Raw genomic sequence first — 13,047 nt, 5'->3', positions numbered from 1 at the left:
AAAAATAAAATTCTCTCTTTTAAATCCCTTTATATATGGCTATAAAAGGAAAGATTTTAACAAAAATAAAATCTCCCCTTTTAATTCCTTGTGGTCGGCCCCTTGCTTGGGAACCAAGCAAGGCTTGGCCGGCCATCTCTTAGGCTCCAAGCAAATGCTTGGCCGGCGCCCTGCACCAAGCAAGGAAGTGGCCAACCCATTACTTGGGTAAGAAGTGGATTTGGTGGATTCAAGGTTTTATAGAGGCTACAACAGGGACTGAGAGGATAAATTAGTTTTGGTCTTCTGATGAACTTGAGCTTCCTGTGTAAAATACCGGAAAAATGACGAATATTAATAAGGGAATTTTTCGAAATTTATGGACATTTTTCAAGAATTTTTCGGAGCTCGTACGGACGAGTTAACGGGGATAAAAATGGGGTCCGAAAAAGCCTGTTTAGGCTATCCAATTTTAATAAGGAAAAGTTTTATTTTTCTTTTCCTTTTCCCTTTTCTTTTTCCTTATATTTTTTTTCTCTCCTCGTTACTGTGCCGAGCCCGAGCCCTCATCCACTCCACTCTTCTTCTCTCGCGCCCGACGCCGGCCCTAACCGCCGGCCGGCGGTTTCTTCCTCCCGAGCCGCACACCCGAAGACCTTTTCTTCATCTTCTTCTCCACCCGAGCCGAAGCTTTCCCCTGCCCTAAAATCGCCGAAAGCTTGCTCTATGCCCACTGGTGCCGACGCCGAGCACTGCCGCTCTTCCTCAGCCCTAGCCGCCGCACGGGACATTGCCGGCCACCAGGACCGACCCAGGCCGCTGTCGCCGTGGGGATCCCAGCGCCGCCGACGCCCTTCTCCCGTTTCTCTCTGCCCTAGTTTTGCACAGTGTCACCGCTACCACAACCGGCAACCGGCTGTCCTCCCTCTGCCGACGCCGACTCCTCCACTGTGCAGTGCCTAGCCGACTCCTTCCTTTGTCCTAGGTTCCCTCTTGTTGCTGGATCCGAACCCTAACTCCTCTGGGTTGGGTTGTGGTCAGCCTACCCGACTGGTAATTTTTCCTACTGCGCCACCAGCTGCCTTCTTCCTGCTTCGCCACCAGCTGCCGGCAGAGAGAAAAACAAGGGCTATCGAGTTGGGTAAGGCAAATAAAGAGGTATTTCAATTGTTGATTTGGGATCTTATGTTGGATTTGTTGGCTGATAACAGTGGTATTTGTCACTGATTTCTCACAGCAGCTTCTCCGGATCTTGGCAGTAAGTTCTATAGGATTTGAGCAGTGTTGAGGCATCAGGGAATTTGGGTAAGGTTGGTGTTAAGTTAATTACTGTTGAGGTGAGTATGGGAAGATGAACTTGATGATTTCGATAGTTTGAGCTATTGGTATTACTTTTGTTATGTAAGCATAGGGTTAATTATATTAAATCCTGTGTAGACCTTATATGGTGATTTCCTTTGCAGACATTGTTGGAGAAAGCCCTAATCGCTGTGATCTTCCTTTTGTGTGATCCAGAGGTAAGGCTTAATGAATACAATCAAATATGTTGGTTGATTTTTGGTGTAATTAGGGTTAATAAAACTAACCTTAGATGGTCGATGGATTAGAAATTTATTTAGCTATTTGTTTATACTTAGCTAAATTATACTATTTATCACAGGACCTTGACGCGAGACAAGTTTCTTAACGTCCGGATTTGGACTGATTGGATCTTTCCTATTGGAGGCGGGTACCTCTTGACTTATCTTTTATGATATTGTCATTGGATATGCATAGTATTTTATAACTACATGCAATGAACATGTTTGCCTTTGGTATGTCACTGTTTGATATCCATAGCATGTTAGGTTTGTCACCTGTGATGTATCCGTGCTTATATCTCGTGATTTGTTGCCATGATTATCTTGTTACCATGAGTATTTTAGTTTCTAGAGTGACATACCATGCTTACTGAGGTTAGGACTAGGATTTGGATTGTTGTTTCTGGCCTGTGTATCTAGATTATCTGATACTTAGGTTTTTGTGCCATATCAGATTTGTATACCTCTATTTGTATATCATATATGATTCGGGTGTTTAGACCCTGATTCTTTGATCTGTGTATATTGTTGGTACATATGCTATGGAAGAGGGATATGATTTGGGTCTAGGTTGTTATACCATAGAGGACCTGTATGTCCTAGATCCGTGGACTGACCTACTGATACTGTGGTACCCATATTATGTATATATGGATTTTTCTATGCTGATCAGGATATTCCATACTTATTTTGTTCAGGACATAGGTTTTTGATATTCTATCTGACCTGTGTATTCTAGATTTTGGTAAGTGACCATCGCTTTTACAGTACCCATTTTGTATATATGGATATGGTTATGTTGATCAGTTTTTGTTATGCATAGTGACATGCATCATGATTTCATGCTGTGCGATTGTCGGCTCCACTATGGTTGAGCTCATCGCCAGTTACATGTACTGCACACACTCCCACTCATGGTTTAGTGGTATATCAGGCAGGTGTGTGGCGGTTCTGCTGTTTGGCTCCGTTGGTCATATGACCCAGCGTGGTAGCCGGCAGTCAGTTCCGCTCTGTTTGGCTCCGCTGGCATTTAGTGTAGCAGCGTAGTAGCCGGCAGACGGTGGACTCTGTTTGGCTCCGTTGGTCAGGTGACTCAGCGTGGTAGCCGGCAGAGATACCTCCCCGTCATCGTGTACCGGGAGTTGAGAGCATTGAGCTCCCCCATTTATGATTTGGGGTCACAGGACAGGAGTACTCCGACAGCATCCCGTCCACTCGGTCACTCATCAGGAGTAGTGACGACAGAGTGCACGGTTGTCATAGCCCTACCCACTCGGTCTCACCATTTGTGTGTGAGATGACTGACTGGCGTCAGGGGTGACCAGGACGCATCATTAGCATCATATGCATTGATGCATTTATATTCTTATGATTGTGTTTGCTGCATTTGGTTGCTGCATTTTGGTTGGATGCATACTTTTGACCTGCATACAGGATTATTGACACTTTCGGTTTGACGACCCTTTTGTCTGGATAGGAGTTCCTGGTGAGTACAGCTTCCTCAGTTACCTTTCAGTTTTTGCCTATTCCCTATATATGATTAGGAAGCTGTATTCCATGTTTGTTGCTGTTAGATATATCTTACTACTCATGTCCATTGGTATTCACTGAGTTGTTGAACTCACCCCCGTTGACACTATCTTTTCAGGTACCAGTGTTGCTTGGAGCATCCTGTCTGCTGGTCCCCACGTCACATCAGAAGACTTATCGGTTTCACGTATGTTTTGTTTTGTTTTATGTATCAGTTTTGTTAGCTCTGTACTCCGGTTTTATTTTTGGAGTGTTGATGTTGTTATGTGGTAGTATTTGTTGTTGGTTGTGTAAGCCTAGCCGGCTAGCAGTTTTGTGTTTTGGTTTTGGTACAGCCGAGTGGGCTGCTTTATTTTTAACTGCGTGGTTGTGTCAGCCAGAGGCTGAATTTGATATTAACTGCGTGGTGTTTGTTTTCTTTTATTGTTATTATTCCAGCCGCATGTGGCTGAAGTATATAGTGCTTGTAGAAAGTTTCAGATTGTCCGCCGTACAGGGGAGATGCTGCCGAAATTTCTTCGGACAGAGACTCCTCCGGAGCGTGACATCCTGTGTTCGACCCGAACACCCAACTCAAGTTCATCAATAATAACTCATACCACTAAAGAGTTATATTGAACTACCGCACTAATCTCTTATTACATTATGAGCTCCTTCTTATCATGAGTGCATTAATCTTCCTGTGCTTAAGATATCGAATGTTCACTAATTAAGTGAGTTACTGACAACTAACTTAATTAATATCTAGTTCCAAGAGTAGTACCACTCAACTTCATTGTCATGCCGGACTAGGTCCACCTGCAGGGTTTACATGACAATCTTGTTGGTTGGTCCTAGGAAGATCATACTGGTTCCACTGTACAAAAATTATGTACAAGTGTCGAACCTTTCCTAACAACCTAGTGTGTTCTTTTAGAAATTAAATTCAGAATCGCAAACGGAACTTAACATTATTGATTACAAATTTAACTTATCTGTTCTTAATGGTTTAGACTTGGATCGCAAACGATGCTTAACATTATTGATCCAAATCCACCTACGTTAAAAATTTAATTAAATATTAATTTCCAAAATTGGCTTCCAGGACTGCATGGTGAGGCACTATGTGTTCTTAGGTATAGGATCATCCACCACCACCTAGACAAAACCTTTTAAAGAAATCTAATTTTTAATTTTCTTATATAACTCTAGGTTTAACCAAAAGGAACAATCAAATCACAAATTAAAATAACAAAATAAAAGAAACACAACTTCGAATATCTAATCCGAAAATCTAGAATCTCTAGCCTCTTGTGTTTGGAATTCATACAAAGAAAAACTAGCATGATGCGGAAAATAATTACTAGTTATACCTTTCTTTATATACAACAACTTCTTGATCTTCTACCGTATTTCTCTTTTTATCTCGGACGTTGTGTGGGCAACGAACTACCGAGATGAGAACCACCCAAGCCCTTCTTTCTTCTTCACCAAGTTTCACCCACCAAAACTCCTCCAAGGATGTTGAGGTTCGGCCACCACCACCAAGCTCCAAGGGATGCAAGAAACTCCTTCCTCTTCTTCTTCTCCAAGTAGGATCCGGCCACCACAAGAGTCTCCTTGAGAGTGATGAGGTTCGGCCACCAAAAGGAAGAGAAGAAGAGAAGAGGATGGCTGCCCACAACAAAGAAGAAAAGAGAGAAAAATAGAATAGAGTTAAGTCTTATGAAGGCACCCCTACCCCCTCTTTTATAATCCTTGGTCTTAGCAAATAAGGAAAATTTAAATAAAATCTTCCTTATTTTCTTTGCCATGAAAAGGAAAATTTAATTGATTAAAACCAATTTCCTTTTCTTAAACAATATGGTCGGCCACCTCCTAGCTCCAAACAAGGAAAGTTTTAATACAAGAATTAAAACTTCCTAATTTATTTCCGAAAATTTTTAATAAAAATTTCTCTAATAATTTTTCCCTTCATGGTTGGTTATAAAAGGAAATTTTATAAATTAAAATCTTAATTCTAATCTATGTTAACTTAAATTTTAACTTAATTTAACAATTTGAAATTAACAAATTATTTAATTAAAATCTACTTAATTCTTAACCGTAACTAAAAAAAAATTAACATAACCTACTTATCTCCAAACTTCTTTAACAGATTAATTAATGTATTAATACTCTCAATCAAAATCCTTTTAAAATTTCTTTTTAAAAATATTTTTTAAAAAAATCTTTTAAAATCATTTTAAAAATTATTTTTAAAATCCTTTTAAAAAATCATTTTAAAAAACTATTTTAAAAATCATTTAAAAAACTATTTTAAAATGATTTTAAAAATTATTTTAAAAATCATTTTAATTTTTTTTAAAATCCTTTTTTCTTTTATAAAATCCTTTTACAAATTATTTTAAAAGATTCTTTGAAAATCACTTAGACCATAACTTAAAACTTAAATTTTAATTAAGTTAATTAAAATTCAATTAAATTAATCTTTAAACTTAATAATCAATAAATAAATAATTAAAATTAATTGTTCAGTCTAACTCTATTGAAGAACTTATGTTGACTTGATCGACTTGATCAATACCTTAATTTAACCTAATTAAAATATTAATTTTACACTAAGTCATCTCTAAATCAAACTTGACTTTACATTAAAATATTAATTAAAATTTTAACTATTTTAATTAAATCATATTTAAAGATTGCCTTAAATTTAAGTTTACTTAACTTTGTTTATTAACTTTAATAAATTTAACTTAGAATTAATATTAACTTTAAACTTAGTTAATCCTACTTAAGTTAAATCCAAAAAAAATAAAGTAAATAAAAAGTTAAATTATAACTAATACTTTCATTAATCAATTAACTCAATCAATTAATATGAAATTTAAATTATTTTAATCTAATAAGTATTAAATTATTGAATTAAGTAAAAGTTAATTAATAAACTATTGATAATGATTAACTGTTATTGAATTAATAACAAATTATTTTATTTAACCTTAAACTAAAGTTTAACTTAATACACCTAAATCTAAAGTTAATTATTTTTAAAATAATTGATTGATGATTAATCAAACTTAAATGAACAATTATACCAAGTGTATAGAGATAATTATATAAATAATAAACTTTAAAAAATAAGTGTTACTAATCCTAAATCGCCTAAAACAGTTAGGTAGAAAAATATGTTAAGGATTTGAAATTTAACATACCCAAACCTTAGTATTAACTTAAGGGGGAGAGATAAATTAAGGGGGAGTAATAAATTCAGGAAGATTAATAAATTCAGAGGAGTAATAAATTCAGTGAGAGTAATAAATTCAGGGGGAGTATCAAATTTAGGGGGGGGGGTAATAAATTCGAGGGGAGGATCAAATTTTTTTAAAAATATTTACTTAAAAATTTTTTTCCTTAAGCCAGTTTTTAAAATTCCTTAGAATTTTTTAATTATTTATTATCAAATTTCGCTTTAAAATCTCTTTTGAAAAACCTACCTTAATTTTTTAAAACAAATACTTTGAAATTCTTACTTTAAATGTTTTTTTGGCAAATATTTTCAAAAGATTTATTTTAAAATACTATCAGCTTCAGGGGGAGCATTAATATTTTATAAACTACGTGCATATTTTCCAAAAATTATTTTTGAAACCTGCTTCAAATTTTTAAAGGATTTACTACTATCTTTAAACTTTTCGTTTACTTTCTTAGACTTTAAAATTTTAAAGATAAGTTTTTTTTAAAAAAATAAGTTTGATAAATGTCTAAATTTTTAAAACATCTTGACATAGTCTTCAAAAGGTTTTCTTTCTTAAAATTTTATCATCTTATTTTTGAAAACCTTAAATTTTTGAAAAAACATGTTTTAAAAAGTTATCTTAAAACCTCAACTATTTTCAAAATATTCCTTGGCTTTATTTTAAAAAATATTTTTTAATTCTCTAACTTTCGGGTTATTTTTTCAAAAATTCTAGCTTCTTCGAATTTATATATCCTTTGAAAACCTTATGCAAATTACAAGTTTTCAAACATTTGTTTTTGAATATTATAAAAGGTTAATAGACTTTGAACTTTATTTCAACTTTGCTTTTGGAAATCCTGATATAAAATTTTCAAACATTTATTTTTGAAGATTTTTTGAACTTTATTATAAAATTTCTATTGTCAAAATTGTCTTTCCTTAGTCAAATTCTCCTAACTTATCTATGCTTAATTTTGATGAATATCAAAACACCAAAATAAGACTAACTTAAAAATTTAAAAACCATGTCATTGCTTATTTTTGCATATTTTTTATTAACTTAACCCAGATTGTCATTGCATCAAAAAGAGGGATATTGTTGGTGCAGTTAACAATAACGGTCTAACTCAGGTTTTGATGAATGACAAAGTAAGTTAAGTTACATTCATTGTGATCTAACAATATGACTGAGTGTGCAAGAGAAATCTAGCTAGGTCAACGGGCCGACCGGATAGTAGGTACGAAGTCCAGATAGGTCAACAAGTCAACAGGATAACTAGTATGAAGTCTAGCTATGTCGACGGGCTAACCAGATAGTTGGCACAAAGTCCAGCTAGGTCAACGGGCTGATCGGATAGCTAGCATGAAGTCCAACCAGGTCGATGGGCCGATCGGATAGCTGCCATGAAGTCCAGCTAGGTCGACGGGCCGACCGGATAGCTGGTACGAAGTCCAGACTAGTGGACGGGATGACCGGATGTCTGGCAAAAGGTAAGTAAAGGTAAGTCACTGGAAGAGAGTAATTATGAGGATGCATCCCAGTTGAGGGGAAGTAGGCGTCGGTCCAGTTTAGGTCCATTTGGGATCCCTAAACTAAGACCTTGGCTAGTTCCTGGTCCTGGGAGGATAGGAACTAATTACTCTATTTATTATATTTGTGCTAAAACTTATCTTGCAGGGTATTTGGACTAACACATTTGCTGCAGGCAAGAAAGCAAGCAAAGAAGCAAAGCTGCCTTCGGGTGAATAGTGTTGGTGCAACCTTAGGTCAAGGTTGACCTGGTTGACCTGACTCGAGTTGACCTGACTCGAGTTGTATTTTGATGTTTGACTTAGGAAGATTGTCTGTGCAACCTTAGGTCAAGGTTGACCTAGTTGAGTTGCATGTTGATGTTTGACACTCGTGGAAGAGTTGTATTCTTGATATGGGACAAGAATAGATGTTTGGGAGATTATTGGGGCAACCGTAGGTCAAGGTTGACCTGGTTGACCTGATTCGGGAAAAAAGTCCAAGTATGGAGACTTGGCAACGGAAAAGTCCAAGCAGGGAGCTTGGCACTAGAAAAGTCCAAGTATGGAAACTTGGCACTGGAAAAGTCCAAGCAGGGAGCTTGGCACGCGAAAAGTCCAAGTATCGAGACTTGGCACGGGAAAAGTCCAAGTATGGAGACTTGGCATTGGAAAAGTCCAAGTATGGAGACTTGGCACGCGAAAGTCCTAACTGGGATGTTAGGCAGTGTGGAAAGTCCTGGTGAGTGAAGTCAGGCAGTGGGAAAGTCCTAACTGGGATGTTAGGCAGTTGGAAAGTCCTGGTGAGTGAAGCCAGGCAGTGAGAAAGTCCTAACTGGGATGTTAGGCAGTGTGAAAACCCTAGTGAGTGAAGCTAGGTGAAAGTCCTGGTGAGTGAAGCCGGGCAAGGGAAAATCCAGATGGATCAAGGGTGATCCGACATCTGGTGATGGGAAGTCCAAGTAGGTCATAGGAGTGACCGGATACTTGGCACGAAGAGGAAAGTCCAAGTGGGTCAAAGGGATTGACCGGACACTTGGTGGGGAGTCTTAGCAGGTCAAGGGAGTGACCGAATGCTAAGCATGATGTACCAATAGGTCAAGGTTGACCGGATATTGGTTTGAAAGGTTTGGAACTTGGTTTGGGCAAAAACCAAGCTCTGGATCGGTCTGCAGACCGATCGACTCGTTGTGTATCGATCGATCTAGTGACCGATCGGATAACAAAAAGGCAAAGCGCAGTTACAGGAGCTTCGATCGGTCCGGGGACCGATCAGCATACACTGATCGGTCTCACGACCGATCGAGACGCAACCGAGAGAGGTGGGATCGGTGCGTGGACCGATCCATTGTGGCTGATCGGTCCGCACCGATCAGAAAGCGAAAGTTGGGCACTACGTGGAGCAATCGATCGGTCTAGGGACCGATCAGCCCCTGATCGGTCCCGGACCGATTAGAGGTCGAACCTGATCGGTCCACGATTCGACCGTTGAGTCACAACGGGTCGCTCCGTCTTCTCCGCTGGCTTCTGTCTTCGCTGTGCAGGTTCGCAGGTTATAAAAGGAGATCAAGGCTTTGGTGCAACTTCTTCTTCTTCCTTCTTTCTTCTCTTCTGCTGAAGATTTGTGGGCTGCGATAAGAGCTCTGTTGAGTTCCTCCCGAAAGCTTCGCGTGAGCTTCCCCGACTGGAACAGCTGCTGCTGTTAGGGTTTTTGAAGCTGTTGCTTCATCCGGACTCCAGTCGACGAGAAAGCAAGATTGGTAGAGTGCTTGTGTATTCTTATTGTATTTCTTGCTTATTCTTTGTACTTGTACTCCTGTTTGCTGTTGCAAACAAGTGTGGCGAGGTTTCTCCACCCAGAAGGAGTTTTTATTAGCCGGTTTTCCGGGGACTCATCCACCGACGGATTGATTGGGTTCGTCCACCTTACGGACACGCCGAGGAGTAGGAGCATCATCTCCAAACCTCGTACATCGCTGTGTTAAGGTTTGATATTCTTCCTTTCGTTTCTAGTTTATTTTTCCGCTACGCTAACGAATTGTAGGAAGAAACGAGCGATTTGGGGCGGCTATTCACACCCCCCCTCTCTAGCCGAGTACGAACGATCCTAACAAGTGGTATCAGAGCAAGGTCGCTCTTCGCCGGATTAACACCCGAGGGAGCACAAGCTAGAGATGGATCAACTCGGAGAAGACATAACCATTCCACCCTTCTACGATCGCGACGACTTCGCGTATTGGAAGGTAAGGATGAAGTATTTCCTTATGACTAACATTGAAAATTGGACTTGTGTACAATTAGGTTTCACTCTTCCGATGGATAAAGATGGAAAACCTCTTGAGAAGAAGAAGTGGACGAAGGAGCAAATCCACCAATCCACAATCAACGACGAGGTAATGAAAATATTTGAATTCTCATTACCTAACGATATATTGTGTAGGATAGATGGATACAACAATGCCAAGGAGTTGTGGAACAACTTGGCTAAGTTCCATGAGGGGAACTCCACTTCAAGCCAAGAAGAGGAGGAGAGTTCTTCTTCAAGAATGGAGCAAGAGGAAGAAGCTTCTATCTCCGGAAGGGATGAAGAAGAAAGCATACATCCCACCTCAACCCTAGGTAACTCAAGCATTTCAATTTCAAATAAATTACACATAATGTGCTTTGAGTGTAGGGAGTATGGACATTACAAGAGTAAATGTCCAAAGAGGGTTAGAAAGACTCCACCGGCACCAAAGGTCAAGGAAGCCAGAGTCCCAACACGGAAGGGCAAGGAGCACGTGGTGTGCTTCCAATGCAAGCGAAGGGGACATTATCGGAGCCAATGTCCGAGAGGGAGGCAATCTCACAAGGACAAGAGATCGAGCACATGTATAGGGGGAGCTAGGGCAAACCCTAAGGTAATCTCTAAGGCACATTCTTGCAATTCTAGTAGGATGCATGCTAGTAGCCTTATTGCTATTGTCAAGAATGATAAGCATGTTAATTATAGAAATCGATACACATGCTTAGGTGCCAAACATGTGAGCCTAGATAAGGATAACACTAGGAAAGCCAACCCTAGAATTAACTCATCTAAGGCTAAGGAAAATCTAGGTAGAAATCCCAAATCATCTAGACATATGCCTAGGAATACCTCAAAGAAAAATGATAAATTAAAGCTTGAGGTATTAGAGAAAGAAAATCAAGTCTTGAGGTCAAGACTTGACTCTCTAGAAAAGGCTCTTGGGGATTTGACTCTAGGGTTTAAGGGTCAAAAACCAATGTCCAAGGACAAGAAAGGTTTGGGTCACAAACCTAAGTCCCAAGTGGTCAAGCCCACTTATCATAATGTTCCATTCGATTATGGAACAAAATCTAGGGCTAGGAAGACCATCACCAAGGTCACAAGGGGAGTCACCAATAGAGTTGATCTTGATGAGTCCCAAATGACCAAGGCTTCAAAGCCTAGGAGGGTCATTAGAAGGGTTGCTAGGGAAGTCATCCCTAGTGAATACTTAGTGAACCCAATGAGCTCCAATAGGTATTGGGTTCCTAGGAGCGTGATTTCATCACGCTAGATGTGTTAGGGTGTGCCAACCTTACTTGAATAGGTAGTTAACCTAATAATGGCAAAAGGTGACACTTTAGGAATTTTCAAGGTGCAATCAAGCCTTGAAAATGAAAGTGAATATTATTCCTAAGGTGATTAGAATGTGCCAACCACATTTGAGGAATTTTCTAGAATCAATCTAGTTGGCACATAGTGATCTAAAAGTCTTGAGGATATGATTTTAGGTCTATTACACTTAGGAATATAGAAATTATGGCAAAATGGTCAAAATTATCAAAAATGGCAACTAAGGCTAGAAATAGGTATTTTCTATACCTTTATGTGCTATTTGCCATATATTGTTTGTCATATGTCATATCATGACATCATATTTATTTTATGATCATTTAAAATGTCATGATAATGCTTAGGTTATTTATATGTCATGTTTTATTTAAGTTTCATACTTTATGTCATGACATCATGACATTGGCACATGTTATTATGTATGATATCATTTTATGCCATGTCATCATTTCTTGCATTAATAATCAATTGAATTGATTTAAGGATGAAAAACACATTTTGATATTGAGATCAAATTTGTGTTTAGAAAATGCATGAGACCTTAGTCTAAGATACCTAAACCCATATCTCACATCAAAATTTCCATGGATGTGTTTGATACACTTTAGATGTGTGTGAGATATTAGGATCATGAATTAGGATCAAGGTGCATAGTTCTTGTACCTAGATGAGCCTAATTCAAGAAATGGAGGATTATAGGGAAAACTTGTGTACAAGTCATGTACATATAGTCCTAAGATTATGATCCTAAATTAAAGGTTTAAAATCATTTTAAAATTGATTTGAAAAACCTTGATGAAGCTTTCCTAGTGATAGCATTCATCATTGAACATTGTGATACAAAGTTGAGTTAAACTTGAACTATTTCAAAGTTTTTGAACTTTGTATCAAGATTGAAAAATGAAAGTTATTTTCATAGAAAACTATTTTTCCATGATAGTGTATGATATGAGGAATGTATCCTCAAAGTTTCATAATTTTTGGAATTTTCTTGAATTTATTAGGAGTTTCTGATTTTCCGGAAGGGGAAATCAGAAGTTCTGATTTCAGTGGCTGGATCGGTCCGGGGACCGATCCAGGGAAGATCTGATCGGTCTGCGGACTGATCCAGAGTATTGTGGATCGGTCTGCAGACCGATCCAGTGAGTCCGATCCATGGGGGTTCTGATCGGTCTGGGGACCGATCAGGGCGTGCCGAATTTCTGATTTTTCAGCTGTTGTCTGAAATTTCAGTTATGGAAATGGTGTTTTTGGATTTCTAAAGGTTTGGAACTCACAAAGACATTGTTGGTGCAATGGTCAAGGGGGAGTTGACCTTTAGGGGGAGTTTTACCTAATTGTCAAGGGGGAGTTGACTTTTAGGGGGAGTTTTTACTCCTTAAGAATTTTGAGGATTAGTGATATGAGATTATCACTAAGTTGATTGTTGAGTTTAGTATCAAGGGGGAAATTAAGAGTTTCAATGAAAGGTATGGGACTCTCATTAGGAAGAAACTCTTGACCTTGATACCCTCCTTTTTCTTTTTGATGTGTGTCAAAAAGGGGAGAGTGTTCATTGGAGAATTATTGGAGAACCCAAGTTAGGTTATCGGGTTAACCTAAGCTAG

The 13,047-nt window shown here is 38.4% G+C and overlaps 1 long non-coding RNA gene across 1 annotated transcript; it reads left to right on the top strand.

Annotated features, from left to right (window-relative positions):
* The first annotated feature begins 537 nt into the window (after positions 1 to 537).
* LOC122024961 lies at positions 538 to 1,700 on the top strand. The gene is made up of 3 exons (XR_006123549.1): positions 538 to 1,120; positions 1,217 to 1,496; positions 1,640 to 1,700. It is a non-coding gene; the product is annotated as an uncharacterized LOC122024961 (long non-coding RNA).
* Positions 1,701 to 13,047: the final 11,347 nt, after the last annotated feature.

This window comes from Zingiber officinale, chromosome 9B, assembly GCF_018446385.1.
Source record: "Zingiber officinale cultivar Zhangliang chromosome 9B, Zo_v1.1, whole genome shotgun sequence".
Taxonomy (NCBI): Eukaryota; Viridiplantae; Streptophyta; class Magnoliopsida; order Zingiberales; family Zingiberaceae; genus Zingiber; species Zingiber officinale.
Note: the sequence above shows the minus strand (reverse complement) of the source record. Positions and strands in the feature narration are given on the sequence as shown.